Source organism: Nilaparvata lugens, chromosome X (assembly GCF_014356525.2).
Source record: "Nilaparvata lugens isolate BPH chromosome X, ASM1435652v1, whole genome shotgun sequence".
Taxonomy (NCBI): domain Eukaryota; kingdom Metazoa; phylum Arthropoda; class Insecta; order Hemiptera; family Delphacidae; genus Nilaparvata; species Nilaparvata lugens.
The window spans coordinates 9,385,759-9,408,297 of NC_052518.1; positions in this window are offsets into that span (position 1 = coordinate 9,385,759).

Below are 22,539 nucleotides of genomic sequence, written 5' to 3' on the forward strand. Positions count from 1 at the left end.
GAGTTTTGAAGATTTTTCAAAGTTGTGGCTTACGCCAGCACTTCACTCCCTTCTTTGGATGCATTTTTTCCATTAAAGGCATTTTTACATTACATTACATTTATTACATTCCTTAATCACAACATCAAATTAATGATTGGGAGAGAATCAACAGGATAAACCCAAAACTGTTCCTCTCCCTAATTTTGATAAAAGTAGTTCAAATGAGGTTATGAAAACACTTTTATAAAGATCACAAAAATGTACAGTCCAAATATACATTATACTAAAAAATTTGTATCTCGGTTGATCAGAAAGATGAAACAAATTATTATTACACTTGAAAATGCATTAATAAATTCAAAAATATTAAAAAACTTGATAAATTTGAAGCCAGAAAAATCACAAAAACATTCACTATCAGCATATGATCGTATTTTTCCAGCACTTTCTAGTCCTGAGGGGTAAGTAGTAGCTGTATAAGGTTGAATTGTGCCAGTATAGAAGGTGGGTAATGGTTGTTTATCCAAGTGATGAAATTGATGTTGATTGAGCTGGCTTCTGGTCAATGTGTTCTACGTGCTGCTGGGGATGAGGCATGCCAGTGACTGAAATTTTTTCTGATGCTTTACAGGAGTAGAATAGGGACAACTTTTAGTAATAATTAAAAAACTATATAACATTGGCTGCATAGATAAATAAATAAATAATTAAGTTCTCTAAACTGCAGAGAATGATGGTGTAGCCTAAACAGGTTCAGAATATCAAATCAAATCAAATAGTTCTTTATTTATCATTGCATTTATACAATATAAATAGTGTCATAAAATAATAAAATAAGATAATAATAATTCACAATAATCAGTCGAGAAAGTCTTGTGTAGAATAAGGATTAATTGAAATCAAATATATTTTCAATTCATTCTTGAAAATCGCACCATCCTTCTCTCTGATATTAATTGGTAGCTGGTTGAAGAACTTAGCTCCCATGTAGGAAGGAAGTTTCTCAAAGAATTGTCTCCGATGTTGTTGAAGTCCATACGTTCTTCTTGATAAATGCCTTATAAATGTTGGCAGATGAGCTGATCTGGTAACAGCATGGGTAGTGATGTACTATTCCCGGGAATTCAAGATCGAGGGAATATTCCTAGAGAATTTGAGGAAAATATTCCCAAAATTCATAGACTCCCGGGAATTTATGAATTTTGTGTAGAGTAACTGAAAAATGATGTATGTTTCATTAAACCAAGTGGCAATCACGCATGTTTTAAATAAACAGTTGAAAGTTCATGAGTATTATTAGAATAAATAATTTTAAAAATATAATAAGTTCAAAGAATCATTAGTCATTTTAAGGTGGTAAGTGGTAAATACTTCATTCAACATGAAATATTCCATTGTGATATAGTTAACAAGTTGGATGATGACAGTGATAAATTTAGCTAGATGATGTACATAATCAAATGATAGAAAACTATGATGGTGAGAAAATCATAAAAAGGAGTGATTCATTATTGCTTATTCAAAGGAGTGATAAATTCAAAGGCTTTCATTGTGAACTTGGAAGATTACTTGAGATGGAATAAGATCAATGATAAGTCAAGTGTTGTAGGTATTCTCTAGTACAATATCAATTCAAACTTAGCAGAACTCAAAAATAATGGGATTATAATAGAGATTAAATTCACTGACAAATAATTGTAGTCTGCAGAGTTGCAGGAAAAAGAGAAAACTTCCAACGTTTTGGTTGGTAAGTATGAGACGGTATTGTAAGTATAAGCATAAAGCTAATAAGTATCATGCTTTATGTGAAGAAATTTGCCAAAACATCATTGCACTAATTATTCTTGATGTTTGTAGTGAGGCACTAGAAGAGCTTACAAAGCTCTGTAATTTGTGAAAGCTTTTAAATTTATAAAGTAAAAAATAGTGGTGAAAAAGCGATTAGGAGGCCTTGAAGAAATTGATGATTCTGCTTGTGATTTCTGATTATCGTAGTTTGTATTTGAATCTGTTTACACTTAGTCATAATAACTGAAAGTATAACCAAGGTAACATTCAATAAATTTTACATAGTATGAACTGATATATTATGTAGAAACTAATAATTATAAACTCAAATGATATGAAGATGGAGATGCTATTTGAATTAATATTATACAATTATACTGTAATTAGCCTAATAATCACACAATTATGATAATATGAGAAGTTATACTTAAAAGAGCAATTGCACTATGACGATGGGGGATTCTATAAACTGCATTCAATAAATGCTTTCAATTATAATCTCTGAGCCCACTATAACTTCAACACACATAAGATAAGTGCTATTTCCAACCACATTGATAATTTTGAACAACCGTATCTTTGTACTAGCAAAACGTACCTGAAAATTCAAACTGATAAAATTATAATTAATTTATTTATCACATTGTGTGAAAATACTTAACATGAGGATGGGCACAACAGGCTCATGCCCAAAACTGTCCCATTTCCAGTTTATACCACCTATACTGTCCAAATCAAAATGTTGGTTATGTCACTTTTTTTGAGAGGAGCATAGATGAATCATCAAACCAGATATTATTGTAATATCTCTCAATTGACTAAATTACTTATTGGTATCACCAATGTTTCATAATGATCAAACCATGTGTAAAATTGTATTTAGAAGCAACCGGTTTCAAGTTCATATTTATCTTCAATGATTATTAGAGTAATTGAAAAAAATGTGCACAATTCAGTACATTTATCAAGTTATTGTAATACCTTGAAAATCATTGGCTGAATAATATTTTGGTGATACTATTAAAATGTTTTTAAAAGTTCAAACCTCATGTAAAATTTGATTTGTCCAATATGTAACCTGTCTCAAGTTCATAATGGTCATCGAGGTATTAAAAAAAATGTGCACAACTCGGTACACTGCACATTTCATTAAATATCCCAGAAGCTATTGTAATATCTTAATAATAATCCATATGACTGAGTAATATTTTGGTTGCACAAATATGTAAAAATCTTTTTGAAATATTGATTTGGACTCCAATGCAAGTTTTTTATCTTCTATGCAACCTGTCTCAGATTCATAAATTTAATGGTTATTGTAATATTTGGAAAATGTGCAAGATTCATTACATTTCATAGAATATCCCAGGAAATTGAAATTGAAATTTTTATTCACAAAACTGACATGTTTTACAAATATTTTTACAATGCAATTTTTATAAATAAACAGTAGGTATCATGATGGAAAAAAAGAAAAGAACTTGAGTAGCTTAACAGCTGTGGTTGAAGTTCTACACTATTTTTATTGTACATAATAATATGAACGAGACAGTCACTTAATTTTGATAACTAAAAAAAAAAGAAAAAGTCTTTGTCAATTTCACACAAACAGAAATAGAGCAATAGTAAAAAACAAAAAAGTATTAATAATAAAACCTGAAAAACAAATGAAATATAATTCCTCGAAGTACCTAAACATCTATTCAGAAAAAATATAACATAAAAAGAATAAATAAAAAGTAAATAAATAAACCTCTGTCATCAGTAAAATTTTTAACAATTGAGTCTTAAAACAGTCAAATTGAGCATAAGTAAAGTGACAAATAAAGGCAAAAGTTAAATTTAGTACAAAATTGTTTAAAATACCACAAGGAAATACTGAAGAAAAAATTATATTCATTCAATAAAACCGATTTACGCGGGAAAAAATGAAGAAAGTCTAAGTAAAATCAAAAACAGTCATCAAAAGAATCCATAGTGAGCCGATTTAGAGCTCATCAATAAACCTGTAACATTCTATGCAAGCTGGCTAATTAAATTGATAACATCTTGCTGCACTTTTCTGCACTTTCTCGATCGATAACTCATCAAGTTAATAAAACTTGTAGCACCCTTTATTTATTAAAAAACTTAAAATTTTATCTCATCAAGTTACCTGCAACATGAGGAAATCATCATGCTCTACTACCTCTACAGGTTACTGCTGCAGTATAAATGGAGACATTTCATGCGTGTTCACAATCAAGTTATAAGGTGGGCGTGAAGCATGAATATCAAGATCAATCTAAATCTGAACTCTTCCTCACAATACTTCCTAAACAACAGCTACATGAATCAATAAGTAGAATAGAAATATAGAAGAAGGCTGAGAAATAAAGAATTCGAAATCAGAAAATCAGAGACTAGAAATAAAACTTGTAATCCATTACAATTTGATATTGACTTTACCAGCTCAAGTGCAGACGTCAGTTTGAATATCAGTGTTACTTGTATCATAAAGGAAGTATATCCTTATTTAATCTGTGATATTACATTTTTATTCTGTGCTTGTATGTAAATAAAGTCCCAACTGAATTCATTATTGATAGAATTACAAAATCCGTAATCTTATACTGGATTGGATTAGGGTAAAAGTAAATCAGAGACTTAAAATAAAAATTGTAATGCATTACAATTTGATATTGACTTTACCAGCTTAAGTGCATGTAGACGTCAGTTTGAATATCAGTGTTACTTGTATCATAAAGGAAGTATATCCTTATTTAATCTGTGATATTACTCATTTATTCTGTGCTTGTATGTAAATAAAGTCCCAACTGAATTCATTAATAATAGAATTACAAAATCCGTAATCTTATACTTGATTGGATTAGGATAAATGCTTATTTTAAATCATCTTTCTCCATTATGTAGTGTTTCCAATCTTTTGTTATAAATTTTAAAAATGATTTGTTCAGAGCTTCCTTGTAACTGACTTTTTGGATTTGAATTTTCTAGTAATTTTGTTACTTTGTCTTATCTTGTAAAGATTGAGATGTGACTTAGTTTCCGTAATTTTTTATTTTAGTGGTTTGAATAGGCTCTATTTTCTTTTCTATTGACATGTTTGCTGGCGCACAAATTGTTCTTTGCCGGTAGTGCCATTTTGTAAGTTGGAATATTTATTTTATCAATCTGTATTATTTTATGGCAAAATAAATGAATTTGTATAAATGAATTTGAAAAATCTTCATAGGAAATCAGAAACTAAATTATTTTAATCATTATATTGGGCTACCGTATTATGTTTTTTAATTATTGAATTTTGTTTTGATTTATCATCGAACTGAAATAGTACGCATTTTGAGTCGTACCTCATCCAATAGCTTCATTGGGAATTGCTTTCATAATTTGAATGTTCAGATATGGCGAAGCTTGAAGTTGAGTACAAGACTCTGTACACAAGTCTCATAAGATGGAACTGGGGTCTATTGTACTGTATAATAAAATAATAGCTAATAAAATCAGTATTTACTTGGTAACTTGTAAAGTTACAGCCTACATGACCTTTTCTTGGGACAAGTTGCATTGGTCTCCAAATCATATTGCACAAGAAAATTGAACATTTTATAACATTTATATTAGTGCCATCAAAATATTATTCAGCCAATTATTTTATGATACAAATAAAATGAAAATGACATTAATGTCCGAAACATGTTTTGAAAAAATAAAAGGGTACTGAGATTTATATTTTTATTTATATTAAAAGTAGCCCTAAAGAAAAAAGACAATTATTGATAGGCCTACATTATATTGGAAATAAATGTACTGATTGTAACATTTTTTGAATTATCCCATAAAACATTGGATGTATGAACTTGAAACCGGTATTACATTGTCCTCCAAAACACATTTCACAGAAAATATATGATCATTATTTTTTATAGAACATATATTGGTGCCACCAAACAATTATTGGCCAATAATTATTATTGAAATATTACAATATTCTCTGGTTTGAAGTTTCTTTCGAATGGAAAGATTCTCCTTTCAAATTATTATTTTATTAGCTTGTATTTTTATTCACTTTTTGCTGGTACGAAGAATTAGTGGTTCAAAACGACCAATGCGTTTCAAAATAGCACTTATCTTATGTGTATTGAAGTTATATAGCTAATAATTAGCTGTGTGCCCACTATAAATATTATTAGTGTGCCCCTAATTATTAGGGGCCTATATATTGCATGAATGGACTAAAACTATTTTTAAAGTAGACTATTTTATGTATATAAGATATTTTTATTTATCTTAAAACTATTTTTATTTATCTTAAAACTCGAAATACAGTACGTACTTACGGTAACTTACTATAGTCAGGGGCCCATTTCATGCCAAAATACAAGCTGATAATATCAGTATTTACTTGGTAGGTCTAACTTGTAAAATTTCCGTTGCATGAATAAGACTCAAATATTTTACAATCATATTCATATTCTAAAAGTCCGAGTAATAGGATTATTAGATGTTTTTACCAAATCCTGTCACATCAACCCATATATTGGTATCATTTACTGAGAAATATGGCTCTAGACTACTATTATATTTTTACAATAGAAGAAATCACTAATAAGATCCAGTTTATTGGAACTTCAATGCTTTACTGAGCTTTTTTGTTGGTTTTAGTAGATTATAAACAAGTAAAAAAATAATTTTTCATAATTATTTTTGAATAAAGTAGTTTTTTTTTAGTTTAATATTATCCAGTTTACTAGAACTTGAATGATTTAGCTGATCTATTTTGTTGTTTTTTGTAGATGCTAAACAAGTATAATTATAATTTTTCATAATTATAATTGACTAAAGTAGTTTTTTTAGTTCAATATTATTTTGAAACGAGAAATTCCGGCGTTCAAGTCCCATTTCTTCTAAAAAATTCCCGCCCTCAAATGATTTCTCTAATAAATTAATTGAATCAATTCTACAGATGGAAATTACTGAGATATTGCAATTATTTTATTTTTTTACAGCATTTAATTTGGATTTTCGTTTAATAATAATAACTATCGAATCAATTCTCATGAATAAAGGAATTTTATGAAATGATAGAATATAAGTCCACTCCAGAACTTCAATTATAGTTTAAATAGTATCAAAGTGAGTGGATATAAGTCTCATTTCTGTATGATATTACCTATAAGATCCTACTCTTATTCTCTTCAAAATAATTTATTCAATATGTGAATATTTCTTATTTATCTATATATATAAAAGCGAAATGGCACTGACTCACTCACTCACTCACTCACTCACTCGCATAACTAAAAATCTACCGGACCAAAAACATTCAAATTTGGTAGGTATGTTCAGTTGGCCCTTTAGAGGCGCACTAAGAAATCTTTTGGCAATATTTTAACTCTAAGGGTTGTTTTTAAGGGTTTAAAGTTCGTATTTTAGCATGTATATTCTTCTTCTCCCAATCTCTTAATTATAATTGAAATTTCCATATCATATGTTACTATAGAACTATAATCTAGATAGAGTACCTCTTCGAAACAGTTGTTAACTGGCAACTAAATTAATAATTTTGTCAGGTTGGCATTAAGTTGAGTTGACTTTGTTAGGTTGGCACCAAGTTGAAGATTTAAATGCATTTATCGCGGAAAAATTGATTGGGCACTGCTACTTCAATCCTGGGGAATATTATATTACTAGCCGTCAAGCTCGCTTCGCTCGCCATATCCGTTTAGCCAGACGTTTAGTCTGGACCCCCGACTGGATTGTTCTAACATATGATAAAAACGCTCGCCTGCTGATCTCATTCCTGGACGATCCAGTCGGGGGTCCAGGGGGGCGGAGCCCCCTGGCTAGACGGATATGGCGAGCTAAGCGAGCCTGACGGCTAGTAGTGATAATAATTTGGAATATTTCTTTTATGTTTGGTTTTGAGCATCTAAATTTAAAAATTGACTTTGTGAAAATAATTGAGGACTGAAGATTTTGTGAACAACAAGACTTTTAACCTATTTCGGATTTAGTGTAACCTTATCTAAATTTGGGAGAGGAATAGCACAATGTTGCCTTATTTTTCTCTCCCTATCATTTTAATGATGTACTTATTTTATGAATCAATAGAGAATGAAATGTTCTTCGAGTGTAGTAATAGGTATCCAAAATAAACGAATTTATCAATGAGATTTATCAGAACTACGATACATTCACTTGGAAAACTAATATGGTTATAGCTTTTCGGTATGAAGGTCAGTGTACATTTCTTTTTTCTCGACAGGAAACTAATAATTGGACTTACAATAAAAGGAGAAGTTATTTTGCGGTGACATGCCATAGTAACCACGATGACGGAAAAGGCAAGCATGTACTTGTATTGGTGCACTGTGGTAACTACACTAGTTTTCTTTTTGGGAAGAAAGGCTGTCTTGGAAAAATACAACTACATAGTGAGGTCCAAGTTATAATGGCAGTGAAGAAAGATAGCTGAACAACGTTGCCGATCCTCTGTCTTGTCAATGCCTTCTATAGACGGTAGCTGATACAATTACCTATTGTAATGTTAACGGTTCATTCTCATTTAAAATACTCAATTATATCTTATCAAGATAGAGAGTGTCTACCCTAACTCTTTTGGTAGAGAGTTAGTGGGGAGGATATTTTTAATATTCTTTCCGAAGAATGGACATTGATATGTCCAAAGCTCCGCCAATTTATGTAGATGCATAACAATATGATTATTATCTATAGTTATTATATTACAAACTGCTTTTTCATATCATATACAGTTCAATAATTATTTTCTTAGTCTATATTATGTAAATTCATCTATAATTTTGCTGTATTGTAAGCTATTGTATATAAGTGTATAAGCCAGTATATACTGTAATCTACATAAATAAAGTACTCAATCAATCAATCAATCAAGCAAGAAATTATATTTTTCAATAATTTCATAATGAATTTTCATAATTAAGATCAAATATTTTGTTAAATAATCATTAATTCTACATTGTTGAAAGGAGATCTGGCAACAGAGCAAAGCGAGAAAAAGATAGCGTTATCCACTTTTTTGAATGATAGACAAGGATCGCAATACCATTGCGAATCAAACACTGCCATTATAACGTCGATCTTATACTATAGAAAGACATGGAAACTAGAAAAAATAAGAAAGAAAGAAAAATTAGCAACCAATCACTCACACATTCACACTAACCATGCTCCCTTTCCAATTCCAGCTCATTTTCCCAATGCATAACCACCATTATCAGAGTATTCTAACTATGAAACCACATTGAATAAGATCTCTATATATTCAGGCATAAAATCTCTCAGCCATACAAGAACTTTTGTTTTAAAAACAAGTCGATTTTGTGTTCTCTTAATTTCAAGAGGAATATTGTTGATAAACTTAGGGCCAAAAAATACAACGATTTCTGGAAAGAAGTGGTATTCGATTTAGGAAGTCTTAGTAAATCAGATGTCACTCTCCTACTTTGATAACTAGGAACATCTCTGAACAATGCATGACCACAGTTTCCAGACATAACATATAGAACATAAATACAATACCTTGAAAACAAAGATGTGTTAATGAACGCATTTAAAAAAATGCTTAGAAATTGTTGACTATTTTTCCTCATATTATGTGCCTTCAATTTATATATAAATATATATTTTCGTAATTTTATAGAATAATATTCTATTTAATTGTGTGTACTTTTAAAATGTATATATTGATTTGCCTATTGCCTGATGGTCAATAAAAATAAATCTTGAATCTATTGCCTGTGAAATTACAAACTAATAATATTTCTAGTAGGCTGGTTATCAGAATAGAAAATGACTAAATTACTAGCTCTTGTACATAAAGAAAATGAATCTTGAATCTATTGCCTGAGAAAATAAAAACTACCTAATAATATTACTAGTCAGCTGGTTATTACAATAGGAAATGAATAGAATATGAGCTTGTATTTTCACATGCAACAGGACCCTAGCCTTACTTCTTCTAGGTACTCTTTGTACTTCTTGTATGTTTGCCATATTTTAGAAAGGTTATACAATCCTACTGTAACATGTGGAAATATTTCATACTCGCCGTCTATGAGAAATTGATATATTGACATATTTATTATCATATGGTATGGTCAATCCACAAAAATTTCATTTGACATTGGATGTCTGACTCTCAATAGTAAGCTGGGTCTGAATTGGAGCAAGAATAGTTACACAAAGAACAATAAAATCAAATCACTTTTATTTTGACATCATCATAAATGACACTTTTACATTATATAACATTTTGTAGATAATAAACTTATCCAACTAGGATTTAACAAAACAAAATGAATTTGTTACCATCATACAAAATTATGAATTACTATAATTGGTAAAAAAATTCTACGTGCTAAATTATGAAAAAATTGTTTGCAAGTAGTCTGTCTCTTGTGGAAAATTTTTTGTTAATGCTACTACTACATTTACTAGCAGATTCAATCAACATTCATGAAATTGAAGAATAGAAATTACATGTGTACTATACTGTTTAACTTCTAAGTTCACTTCACTACTGTTATTTCTAAGTGAGGAATTTATTTTTCCTTGTTGACAGTCTGTGTGTTATTTTTACTTTCCTTGCCCTATTACCATAGGTAAGGAAAGTATTGCTTTCCAAAAAAAATTAAGGTACACCAATTTCAAGTTTTCTATACGTTTCAAGGTCCCCTGAGCCCAAAAACATGATTTTTGGGTATTGGTCTGTGTGTGTGTATGTGTGTGTGTGTGTATGTGTGTGTGTGTGTGTGTGTGTGTGTGTGTGTGTGTGTGTGTATGTGTGTATGTCTGTGAACACGATAACTCCATTCCTAATTAACCGATTGACTTGAAATTTTAAACTTAAGGTCCTTATACCATGGGGACCCGACAATAAGAAATTCAATAAAATTCAATTCAAGATGGCGGATAATTACTAAAAAACCATGTTTTTCACGTTTTTCTCGAAAATGGCTCTAACGATTTTCTTCAAATTTATACCATGATTAGCTATTTATAAGCCCTATCAACTGACATGAGTCTCATTTCTGGAAAAATTCCAGGAGCTCCGTAATATTATTGAGAAAAATGACGGATAATCACTAAAAAACCATGTTTTTCACGGTTTTCTCGAAAACGGCTCTAACGATTTTCTCCAAATTTATACCATGGATAGCTATTCATAAGCCCTATCAACTGACATGAGTCTCATTTCTGGAAAAATTCCAGGAGCTCCGTAATATTATTGAGAAAAATGGCGGATAATCACTAAAAACCATGTTTTTCACGGTTTTCTCGAAAACGGCTCTAAAAATGATTTTCTCCAAATTTATACCATCGATAGCTATTCATAAGCCCTATCAACTGACATGAGTCTCATTTCTGGAAAAATTCCAGGAGCTCCGTAATATTATTGAGAAAAATGGCGGATAATCACTAAAAAACCATGTTTTTCACGGTTTTCTCGAAAACGGCTCTAATGATTTTCTTCAAATTTATACCATGGATAGCTATTTATAAGCCCTATCAACTGACATGAGCCTCATTTCTAGGAAAATTGCAGGAGCTGCGTAATATTCTCGAGAAAAATGGCGAATAATTACTGAAAAACCATGTTTTTCACGATTTTCTCAAAATTTACTCGACTGATTTATTTAAAATTCATACTCTGTATAGTTATTTATCAGCTCCATCAACTGGCATGAGTCTCCTTTCTGGGAAACTAATGGGGGGGTTCACCCCATCCTTCAGAAATGGACTTTGTAACCTCCTTCTCGTGCATTTGGTAGGTAGGTAGAGCAGTCTATAAAAATAACACATATAGTCGAGATATTTCATCTGTAGAACAGCTGTTTTGACGATTTTTAAAAAATCATCGGATTTCACAATTTACACAAAGGAAAAAGTACTCTGAAAACTATTATATACTCACATATACAGTAGTCTGATCGTTGTTTCAAATAATTATGTTGCCGCCAATCGTCATTATGTTATTTCTCTAAATTATTGTCGTTTAAGAATGAGGCTCCCAGTTTAATGAGCAAGGAAAGTTGTGTGAGTGTACCACACCAGATTTTTAAAGCTAGTGTTTATTATTTTTTGCGTTTCTCTTCATAATGTCATCTATACTTGAGCAATCTAAGCCTTGTTTTTTTACCATGGAATGAATAGTTTAATCAAGAATTAGTTGTTGGTTGTGACTATTTATTATTGAATTGTATGGTAAAGCTCAAATTGATTCCCGTTTGCGTGTGTGAGAGTGTGTGTGTCTGCGTGTGTGAAAGTACATTTAGATAAAAATTAGCAGAGTTTTCAGCTCCTACTAACGGGCAAAAGACTTTGTTCTTTTTGTTAGTAGTAATTTTATTTTGCTCTGTGAAAATCATAAGTTTGTTTTTTTTTCCTTTTCTCTTATTATATATATTTTTAGTTTTAAATTACAGTATGTTATTATACTCAAGAGAAGGAACTTGTACTATAATATGTTGTATTTGTTTTGATGCAAAATAAAAATTACTTGATTTGATGATTTCACAACGAAATTAATTAATTTCAATGAACAAACTCTCAATAAGTTCTGGTGAAATACTATAATAACTCATTTGAAAATCTGTTTAATTAAATTTACAAGCAATTATCTTTTTTCGTTAGGGCTACAATAGAAATACACAACTTTACTATACACATTTGTATGAGATGTGTCTCATATACAGAGATACATTTAAAATGAATTATCATTTTTTATTATTTTGAAGCTAAAAAGTCAAGTGACATAGTGTAGCATGTGTGTATGAGATTTGGACCATGTAGGTACCAAAAATAATAATGAAAAAAACATTTTATCATAACAAAATTTATAGTGTTAAAGAAGGTTTTACACAAAAAAAATTATCACATCTTTATTCAATCTATGCAAACAAATTTAGATTCCTAATTAAATGTTAACTTCCAAAGTATGATGTATCCACCTTCTGATGATTTTCTCCACCTTCAAGTAATAATGTTGATTAAATACTATACTATATGCTATTACTCCCGAATTCAGATAACATTACACATTTCAAAATACCTAAAGATTACACTTTAATATAAAACATATCTATTTGAATACATCACAACATTAAACAGCAAGCCTACGTTCAGTATGTTATATTTAAGAGAAAAGATAGCACATGAAGGTACAAGCACAAAACTAAACAGTGTAAAACACTGTAAAACAATCATGTACTAACGATTTTGTTATCAAGTACCTCCTGTTATTACTATGAGCCACTACCGGTAGCGCAGTTCGCATAATAAAACATTATAATAATGAGATGATAATGATAATAGTTCATGATAATGAGAGGGTAAAAAATAGGAAATTAGATCCCTTGAATAACTTGTACTACATCAAACAAGATGTAGTTTGATGACATGCTTATCAACTTTTTTTGTTGAATAAATTAATGGAGTAATATGCTCTTCTCAAGACAATGGTATAATTGTAGCCTTCTCTTCAAGAAAAAAGTATATTTTCTTGAAGTCACATGACGTAATATCTCCTCCACACTTTTGACCCAATCAACGTTCTTCTTCTTCTTCTTCTTCTCTTCTTCTTCTTCTTCTTCTTCTTCTTCTTCTTCTTCTTCTTCTTCTTCTTCTTCTTCTTCTTCTTCTTCTTCTTCTTCTTCTTCTTCTTCTTCTTCTTCTTCTTCTTCTTCTTCTTCTTCTTCTTCTTCTTCTTCTTCTTCTTCTTCTTTCTTCTTCTTCTTTCTTCTTCTTCTTCTCTTCTTCTTCTTCTTCTTCTTCTTCTTCTTCTTGTAAAATACAAATAAGCACGCTAAGGGTAGTTTCAACCTTCATTTCGTCTAAAACCGTATGAGATCTGGTTTAGGCAGAGAGAAGTTAGTAATTGATATTTCTTTCATCTCTTATTTAATAATATCAATATGATTAATAGTTAACATTAATCATATAATATAGAATAATAAAATATATAAACCGCATGAGGTTGGTTTAGGCAGAGAGAAGTTAGTAATTAATATTTCTTTCATCTCTTATTTAATAATATTAATATGATTAATAGTTAATATTAATCATATAATATAGAATAATAAAATATATAACCGCATGAGGTTTGGTTTAGGCAGAGAGAAGTTAGTAATTAATATTTTTCTCATCTCTTATTAAATAATATGATCAATAGTTAATATTAATCATATAACATAGAATAATATAATTTATAATATAGATTAATAATAATTATTTAATTAATCTCTGGTTTAGGATAACGTGACTGTGATTATTTAACATATGAAGTATTTTCTAACTGTATATGAGTATGATATAACATTGAAAAAATTGGATGAGGTCAGTCAGCTCAAATAAGTAAGCCATACACCTTTCTCCTTGGATTTATTGAATTAAATTCCCCACAAATATGAATAATTAATAAAATTTTGCGTGAGTTTGTGGTAGATTGAAATGAACCAGAAAACAGTTTGGCCATGAATATTCAATTGGCGACCAAAGAAGGGTGATTCGGACGCCACTTGTGATCTAGTTCACCAGCCGATAATACGCTAATGAAGAGGAAACTGTTAGAAAATTGAATGCAGCCGACTCACAGCGAGCTTGCCGTTTTAGCATTCCCGTTCGAATAATATTGTTGTAGCAGCTTGCTGTTGAAGATTGTCTGGAATGCGGTTCACAAGTTTTGTGATGGGGGCTCTGCTCTGGGTCAGGGAGTGGCTTGCCCACGTAGCTCGAGGCTAGTTGCACAAATTATCAATTAAAACAACATTTTTCGTGTGACAAGTGTTTTCGGTTGCTATAAATAGATAACAATAGATAACATTACAGAATCACGTAATTCAATAAGCAAATCAATTGAACAAAAATTGTGTTTTAAAAGAAATAAACTTAACTCATTTTGATAAACAATTTAATTATATTTACAAGCATTTTTTATTTTTATCTCACTTGTCAATTTAATAGGACTCTCACCCTATACATGGTACTTTTTATAAAATCACTTCACTTATATGGGCTTCTTTAAACAAATTAATAGAAACAATTAAGTCTCCTCTTCAGTCCCTATGTACACATTTGTGTACAAATCAATCCCTATTTTTGTAGGGGAGTAGAATTTGAATTTTGCGCCTGACTCAATGCAAATCCCTTCTTCAATTGAATTTCACACATAGGACAATAGGACACATAAGACATTTTCACATGGGACATAGTTTTTTTAATGAAATATTATCAATCTATTGAATTATAATCTAAACAATGCAGAATGTGATGGATTAACAGATTCAAAACTATCTATCCACTTAGTTCATAATTTTTAAACTTGTTTTGAACTTATTATGGTATCTTAGAATAGTATTTGAAGTTTTATTTTTAATAAGTTGGTAATTACAAAAAAACTATTATTAATCACATATGAAAAAAGATAAATTACAATAAATGAGAATGTTTTAAGTTGTGAATAGTGAATTATTGTAAGAATAATACACCGTTCCTGGCTTTTATTTATTTCGGACAAAGTAGTCCTTGGGACCTAATGTACACATTCGTGTACAAATTGCTGCGCCCCTCCAAAAAAAATAAAAATGTTAAATACACCCAATTGATCCTAAATGTACTACTAGGACTCAAAAAAGTATATTTCAATAATTTCTGAACATCAAGGATGACTCAGGACTGAAGAGACTACTTGTAGTACCCTTTATTTAAAGCTTTAATAAATTTAAAATATTTAAAAGTTTTTAGTAAATGGTACTACAAGATATTATATTGTTTTTATTAATGATACTTTTTTATTGTTTATTTGAAAAAGGAACATTCGAGCTTAAAACAAGTGTATCAGTTGCAATTTGGAAGTCACTAAACATTCTAATTTATTTTTCATAGAAAATACCGAGGTTCTAACAAGTGTTCTGTATGTTCACATGTCATGGAAGTTATTCAACAATGTAGCGTCATCTATTTTGTCTTATATAAGTTACATATAAGCTACCATGAAATTCAATAAAAGTTATCAAGTATTCTTCTATTTTATCATAACACAACTAGTTTCAACTCTTCAAGAGTCATTTCAAAGTGTAAATAAAATAAATAAACAAGCGAGTATACATACCATGTAGGCTATATACTAAGTGCCAACAAATATACTATTCATTTAATAATAACTATTTGCATATTTTGTATGCATTTAAATGTAATACTAAAATAAATGAATGTTTGAGGTTAAAGCAAGTGTTTTGACTGAAATTGGATACACATACAGAAAATAAATATTTGAAAAAATATTGTTATAAAATAACTCATAATACAAGGGGTGTAAGCTGTGGTAAATTCAAGCTAAAATTGAATTTGTTATGCATTTTACATTAATTGCAATTATCAAAAGTATAGTATAATTATTATTAAATAATTTTCTATTTTACATTGATATTACTAATACAAATAAGTTAAATGAATGCTTTAGAAAGGGTCAACAGGCTTGACTGTTAGCCTAATATCATCAAACACAGCTTATTAATAATATTCTAAGACATAATTACATGGACAACCATTGCCTCTAATAAATAATTCTCCATATAATAAAATATAAAATAACTCAATAACTAACATAAGTTACAACTTAATATTTTCTATATCTTTTATGTTCATGAAATAATCATGATTAAAAAATCCGGCATTAAAATGATCCATTAATGTTAAGAGACTCATCTCAGATGTTAAGACTGGGCATATAATAGTAAAGTACAAGACAAAAGTGATAGCTATATTTTGAAAAAAATTAACATCGGTTACCTTATTGTGATTGGTTCAATTTTTGTTTCTGTATCTGACCTTCTATTGGCTAACTTTTGAGCAACAAAATAAATAGCTGCTCTCTCATTGGTTAGCTTGCAATTGGATATATTTTTTGCATCTGGCCTCGTATTGGCTCACTGTTGAATAAAAGAAGATCTCTCATTAGCTAGCTTGTGATTGGTTCAATTTTTCTAACCTTTTATTGGCTTACTTTAGAACAACAAGTAAACTCTCATATTGTTGAGCTTGTGATTTGTGCTATTTTTTGGCCTTTCATTAACCCTTAATAATTATTATTGAACGAAAATCCAAATTAAATTCTGTAAATCACCCCGAAGACTTCTGCTACTGTAAATATTGACAACAGGGTAAACAGCTAGATCTAAATTCTTCGGGGTGATTTACAGCGTTTAATTTGGATTTTTGGATTTTCATTCAATAATAATAATCAATTCATTAGCATTTGAATAAATGCAATCTGTCAGTAATTTCCATCTGTAACCCTTAATTAGTTTTCAAAGACTGAAGATATAAACATTTTCACCACTTTCCATTATGCTCAGCTTGTTAGATGCTAAGAGCAAGTACCGTATAGAATATTTTCTCATGTCCGAGAGACAATCATGACTATTCAACCCATGGAAATGATCTATCAATCCAAAAATGAGACTCTTCAAGACAAGGGATAGGCATAGACAAGGAGCAAGGCATATATTCCAGAATTTTGTAACGATAATGTTCACTAAATAAAAATAGTAGATATTGACCAACCACAGATTTATTAAAAACGAGATACCGGTTTCGGTTGTTATACAATTATCAATCTTTGGTAAACTTCATTCTGTATGGATAACTATTACAGTATCATCTCTTCAACTACTCAGAAAGGGGAAAACGATAAAATATTCCCTCAATAGTTTTCCTCTATAATAATGTTTCCTCAACTGTTGAAGAGCTGTTATTGTAAAAGATGAACTGATCGACAGAATTTATTATTCTGTGAATGAGCAATCTGAACCTTCAATGTGAATAAATGAATAAATAAATGTTAATTTCCCCAAAAAAACTTAAACTATTACATCAATTACTATATAGAATGAATAGATATATAATAAATATGTGTGTTGGTGCCTCAACACGTTTTTTCAAATGAGGTTACCTAACCACTTTATATTATTGTTTTGTAATGTTTTGTGTATTATTTATTATTGTAAATTGTAAAGTGTGTCAATAAATGAATGAATGAAAATGAATGAATGAATGAAATAGAAAATATTAGACAGTTTACAATACAATGGTTAGTTTCAGAAATTTCTTATAATGTATCTTCAATTACTATATAGAATGAATAGATAAATAATAAATAGGAAATATTAGACAGTTTACAATTACATACAATGGTTAGTTCCAGAAATATCTTATAATGTGTCTTCGACATGTATAGTGTTTCCTGTGTAGAAATTGACCTACTCTACTATGGGGTACCATGTTCTAGAGTAGATTTTGTTTGTTTGTTTGTTATATTAATCTTGCTTAATCCAATCAATGTGTTGTGCTCTGTATATTGTGCATTATACATTTATGTTTGGACAAGCTCATACTTGTGAAAATATCCAATCATAAAGAATCTTGAATTTTACCTTTGTGCAAGAAAATCATTGCTCCCTGATTGGCTAGCTTGTGATTGAATGCATTTTCTATACCTATTTTTCTATTGGCTTACTTTTGGGGAAGAAAATCATTAATTGGCTTGAGATTGGTCGAGTAGCCCACACTTCAATGCGCTTACTATTATGATCATTAAATTAGATATACATTTATGATTATGAATGATTTCGAATAATCATACAAGTATATATGTGATTGTAATATGACAAGGGAGGCTATTCTATTTATTCGACTGTAACAGATGATAGGATGAAACAGAAATATTATTGACTCTTGAACAAGCTCCTCATCAGTTAAAGTTAATCAATCAAATATATCACCTATCACCCATTAACCCCAACCATCAACTTTTATTGTCTTATTTGATTTGATACAGGAAACCCTCACATACCTAGAATAAATTTTAGAAGATAATTCCTCTCAATAGAAGCATAAGTAATTGATTTGTACTTTGAAATAACTATCCGATTGAAAGTCACCTCCAATAGTGTCAATTGCATAAGTAAATACAAAGTGCGCTAGAGAAACTTACTTATTTGAAAAAGTTCCCGCACGGGGAATTGGCCGTGTAGAGGGGCAGGAGGGGTCGCATATGGATGAGGAAGTTCCCAAATTTATCCTCCTTCAAGTAAGTAGCCTTCATCATACAGAAACAATAGCGTAAGTAGATAATATCCCATGGTATAGGGAATTTATGTCGCAACTTTTACTGTTATCTCAAGCCGATTACTGTCGATTATTGTCAATTTTTACTGTTTTGTTGGGGTGATAGTGTATGAACGGCACAATTTGAGAGACTACCAGCGTCACACAGCTGCATAGGAAAGAACTATGTGAGCTATCGGCTTGGGATAACAGTAAAACTTGCGACATAAACGCCCTATACCATGGGATATCTATGCTATCGTTTCTCTATGCCTTCATGCTCTGGTGTAGAGAGCAGTGGGCCTTCGCAGTTGAGAGCTTCTTTTCTAATGGTTTCTAATTTCTAATTTCGATTTTCGATCAATTGTTGTTGCTATGCAACGTGCCTTCCGCGCTCGATTCCAAATTCTTCCTCACAGACTCGATTCTATCGTGGGTTAACTCATTTCGGGATGTGGAAGTGTCGCTAAACCCAGAAATTGACTTCAACGAACCATATCAGAACTCCAGAAAATATCGAAGCAGTGAGACAGTCAGTTATGCGTTCTCCCCGGTGCTCGGCTCGCAAACACGCAGCTGCTATGACAATTTCTGACTCCACTGTTCGACCAATTTTCCATGAAGACCTTGAATCTCATCCCTATAATATTGACTGTTGTTCAAGAATTGACTGAATGCGATTTTTTTGCCGGTCAAAATGCATGTGATATGCTGATTGACAACCTGCCTGAAGACGAGATCATTTTTTTCAGTGACGAGGCTCAATTCCACATGCGTTTCCTCAATGTGATTTTTTATAGGGCTATTTGAAATTTCTGGTTCATGTCGATCAACCACGGATCACAGTACACCTCAAGAACAACATTCGCGACACTATTGCCAACATACCGATTGATATACTGCAACGAGTGTATACAAATTTCAAAAATCGAGTTCATCAGTGTATGCACAATGGGGATCGCCATTGATCTAATGTCATTTTCAAAACTGCACGAAAAAAATTGGGGTATTGTATTCTCATATAAAAAAGATCAAAACAATAACTAAAGTACTTTAAAAGTACAAAAAAAAAATTAAAGTACAAACAAAATTTGTTGTTATTGACCTTTCAAATAAGTAAGTTTCTCTGGCGCACTTTGTATACCTAATGTAAAATTTACAAATTTAATAATTTTTCTTTGTTGTGAAGTTCCTATCCAGTTGGATATTTGAATGAGTGATTTCATATTTAATTTGAAATACGATTATAATATAAACGAATCTGATTTTGTTTTGAGTTACAATTACGTTTGAATGACGTATTGAGTGAAAATACGTTTTATTGTCACTGAATTATTTGGTAGAGAATTAATGGGGAGGATATTTTTAATATTCTTTCCGAAGAATGGACATTGATATGTCCAAAGCTCCGCCAATTTATGTAGATGCATAACAATATGATTATTATCTATAGTTATTATATTACAAATTGCTTTATCATATCATATACAGTTCAATAATTATTTTCTTAGTCTATATTATGTAAATTCATCTATAATTTTGCTGTATTGTAAGCTATTGTATATTAAGTGTATAAGCCAGTATATATTGTAATCTACATAAATAAAGTACTCAATCAATCAATTATTGTCACTGTTTTATTGTCACAAAAAAGAGATGTGTAAAAGTCAGGTTTCATTTTCCTCTCATACCATTCATCATTCATCATGGGACCATAGAGAAACAATGGCATAAGTAGATATCCCATGGTATAGGGCGTTTATGTCGCAACTTTTACTGTTATCTCAAGCCGATAGTTCATGTAATTCTTTCCCGTGAAGCTGTGTGACACTGGTAGTCTCTCATGTTCAAACACTCTCACCCCAACAAAACAGTAAAAATCGACAATAATCAACAGTAATTGGCTTGGGATAACAGTAAAAGTTGCGACATAAACGCCCTATACCATGGGATATCTACTTATGCTATTGTTTCTCTATGATTCTACCATAGCCATTCATAGTAAATGGTTGTCTCAAATAAGACAGTCATAACATAGGCTACTCGTACAGTGATAGTCCATATTTCTAGTCCATTGTAATTTTCTCTTCCACTATATACATACATGTGAATCATGAAACTATGACAGCTATACCTATCTTGTCAGAGCAAAGTTAAATTGAGTTACACTCTCACTTTATCATAGACTTTATTGGGGTGCCTCCTTCTCCTTCTGCCTTCAATATCTGAGATCTAATGTCTTCATTGAGACTGGAGGAGGTGTGACTATGCATTTCTAGCGGAGCAACTCAACAAGAGTTACTGTTCAACTTCTAGCTTGATGAGAAATTCAGCCGGTTTGACTGAAAGAAGCTACGTAATTTGCTTCTATGATTGGCAGAAAATGAACTTCTAGGTGGCGTTCACATACGTTAGAAATAGAAAGAGCTTCAATTAGCTTTATTTCCATTCACACATGCATTAAAGCATATAAGCAAATAAGTTATCCCGGTAAATTATATCTAATAAATTCAAAATTCTAGTAGATACATTTTTTTGAAATGACGCATGCAGATCGGCAGCCTCCATGTGTGATGCTCTTGTATAGTGAGGTCCACGTTATAATGGCAGTGGAGAAAGATAGGAGAACAACGGTGCCGATCCTCTGTCTTGTCAATGCCTTCTATGAAGGGTAACTGATACCGGTCTATTGATGTAATATTAACTGTTCATTCTCGTTTAAAATAATCAATTATATTTCATCAAGCAAGAAATTATATTTTTCATAATCAAGATTAAATATTTTGTTAATTATACTTCTACATTGTTAAAAAACTATCTGGCAACAGAGCAAAGCGAGAAAGAGATAGCGCTATCCGCTTTGTTGAATGACAGACAAGGATAGCAATACAATTGCCAATCAAACACTGCCATTATAACGTTGACCTCACTATAGTTTCATTCTACTATCGTGAGATTCAAGTTTTATTGTCACAGAATTGAATAGAGATGTGTAAAAGTCAGGTTTCATTTTCCTCTCATACCATTCATCATGGGACTGTATTCTATCATAGCCATTCATAGTAAAATGGTCCCGTGTTATAGGATGGGCACGTTAAACTGTTGGTCCCGGCTGAAGTATGACAGTCGTAAGGCCCATTGACGGCTTAAATTATATATTCAGGCGGTGGGACCTTCCCGCAAGGGACTCCCCACCAACAAAAGCCATTCGAATTTACTTTTTTATAGTAAATGGTTATGACTCAAGTTATACCGGAAAATTATATCTAATAAATTCAAAATTCTAGTAGATACATTTTTTTGTACTTGAATTTGTGTGTTAATCAAATCATGAACTCTACATCATAGCCTCCGAACTGTTTATTTAAATTCAAGGTTGAAAACAGTTTTGGTTGAATGCCTGTTGCTTACACCTGGATTGTATGTTATTGTCCATGTATACATACAAATAAATGAACAAACCACTAATAAAATTAGTAGAATTGATGGTGATCTTCTGAAATCTCTCCATAATAAGAAAACAACGATTTTGTCATAATTTAGTGAAAGATAATTTTTAGTGAAATTTGACAATATCTTTGTTTTCTTATAATAATATTTGTTGATAATGGTCAATTCAAT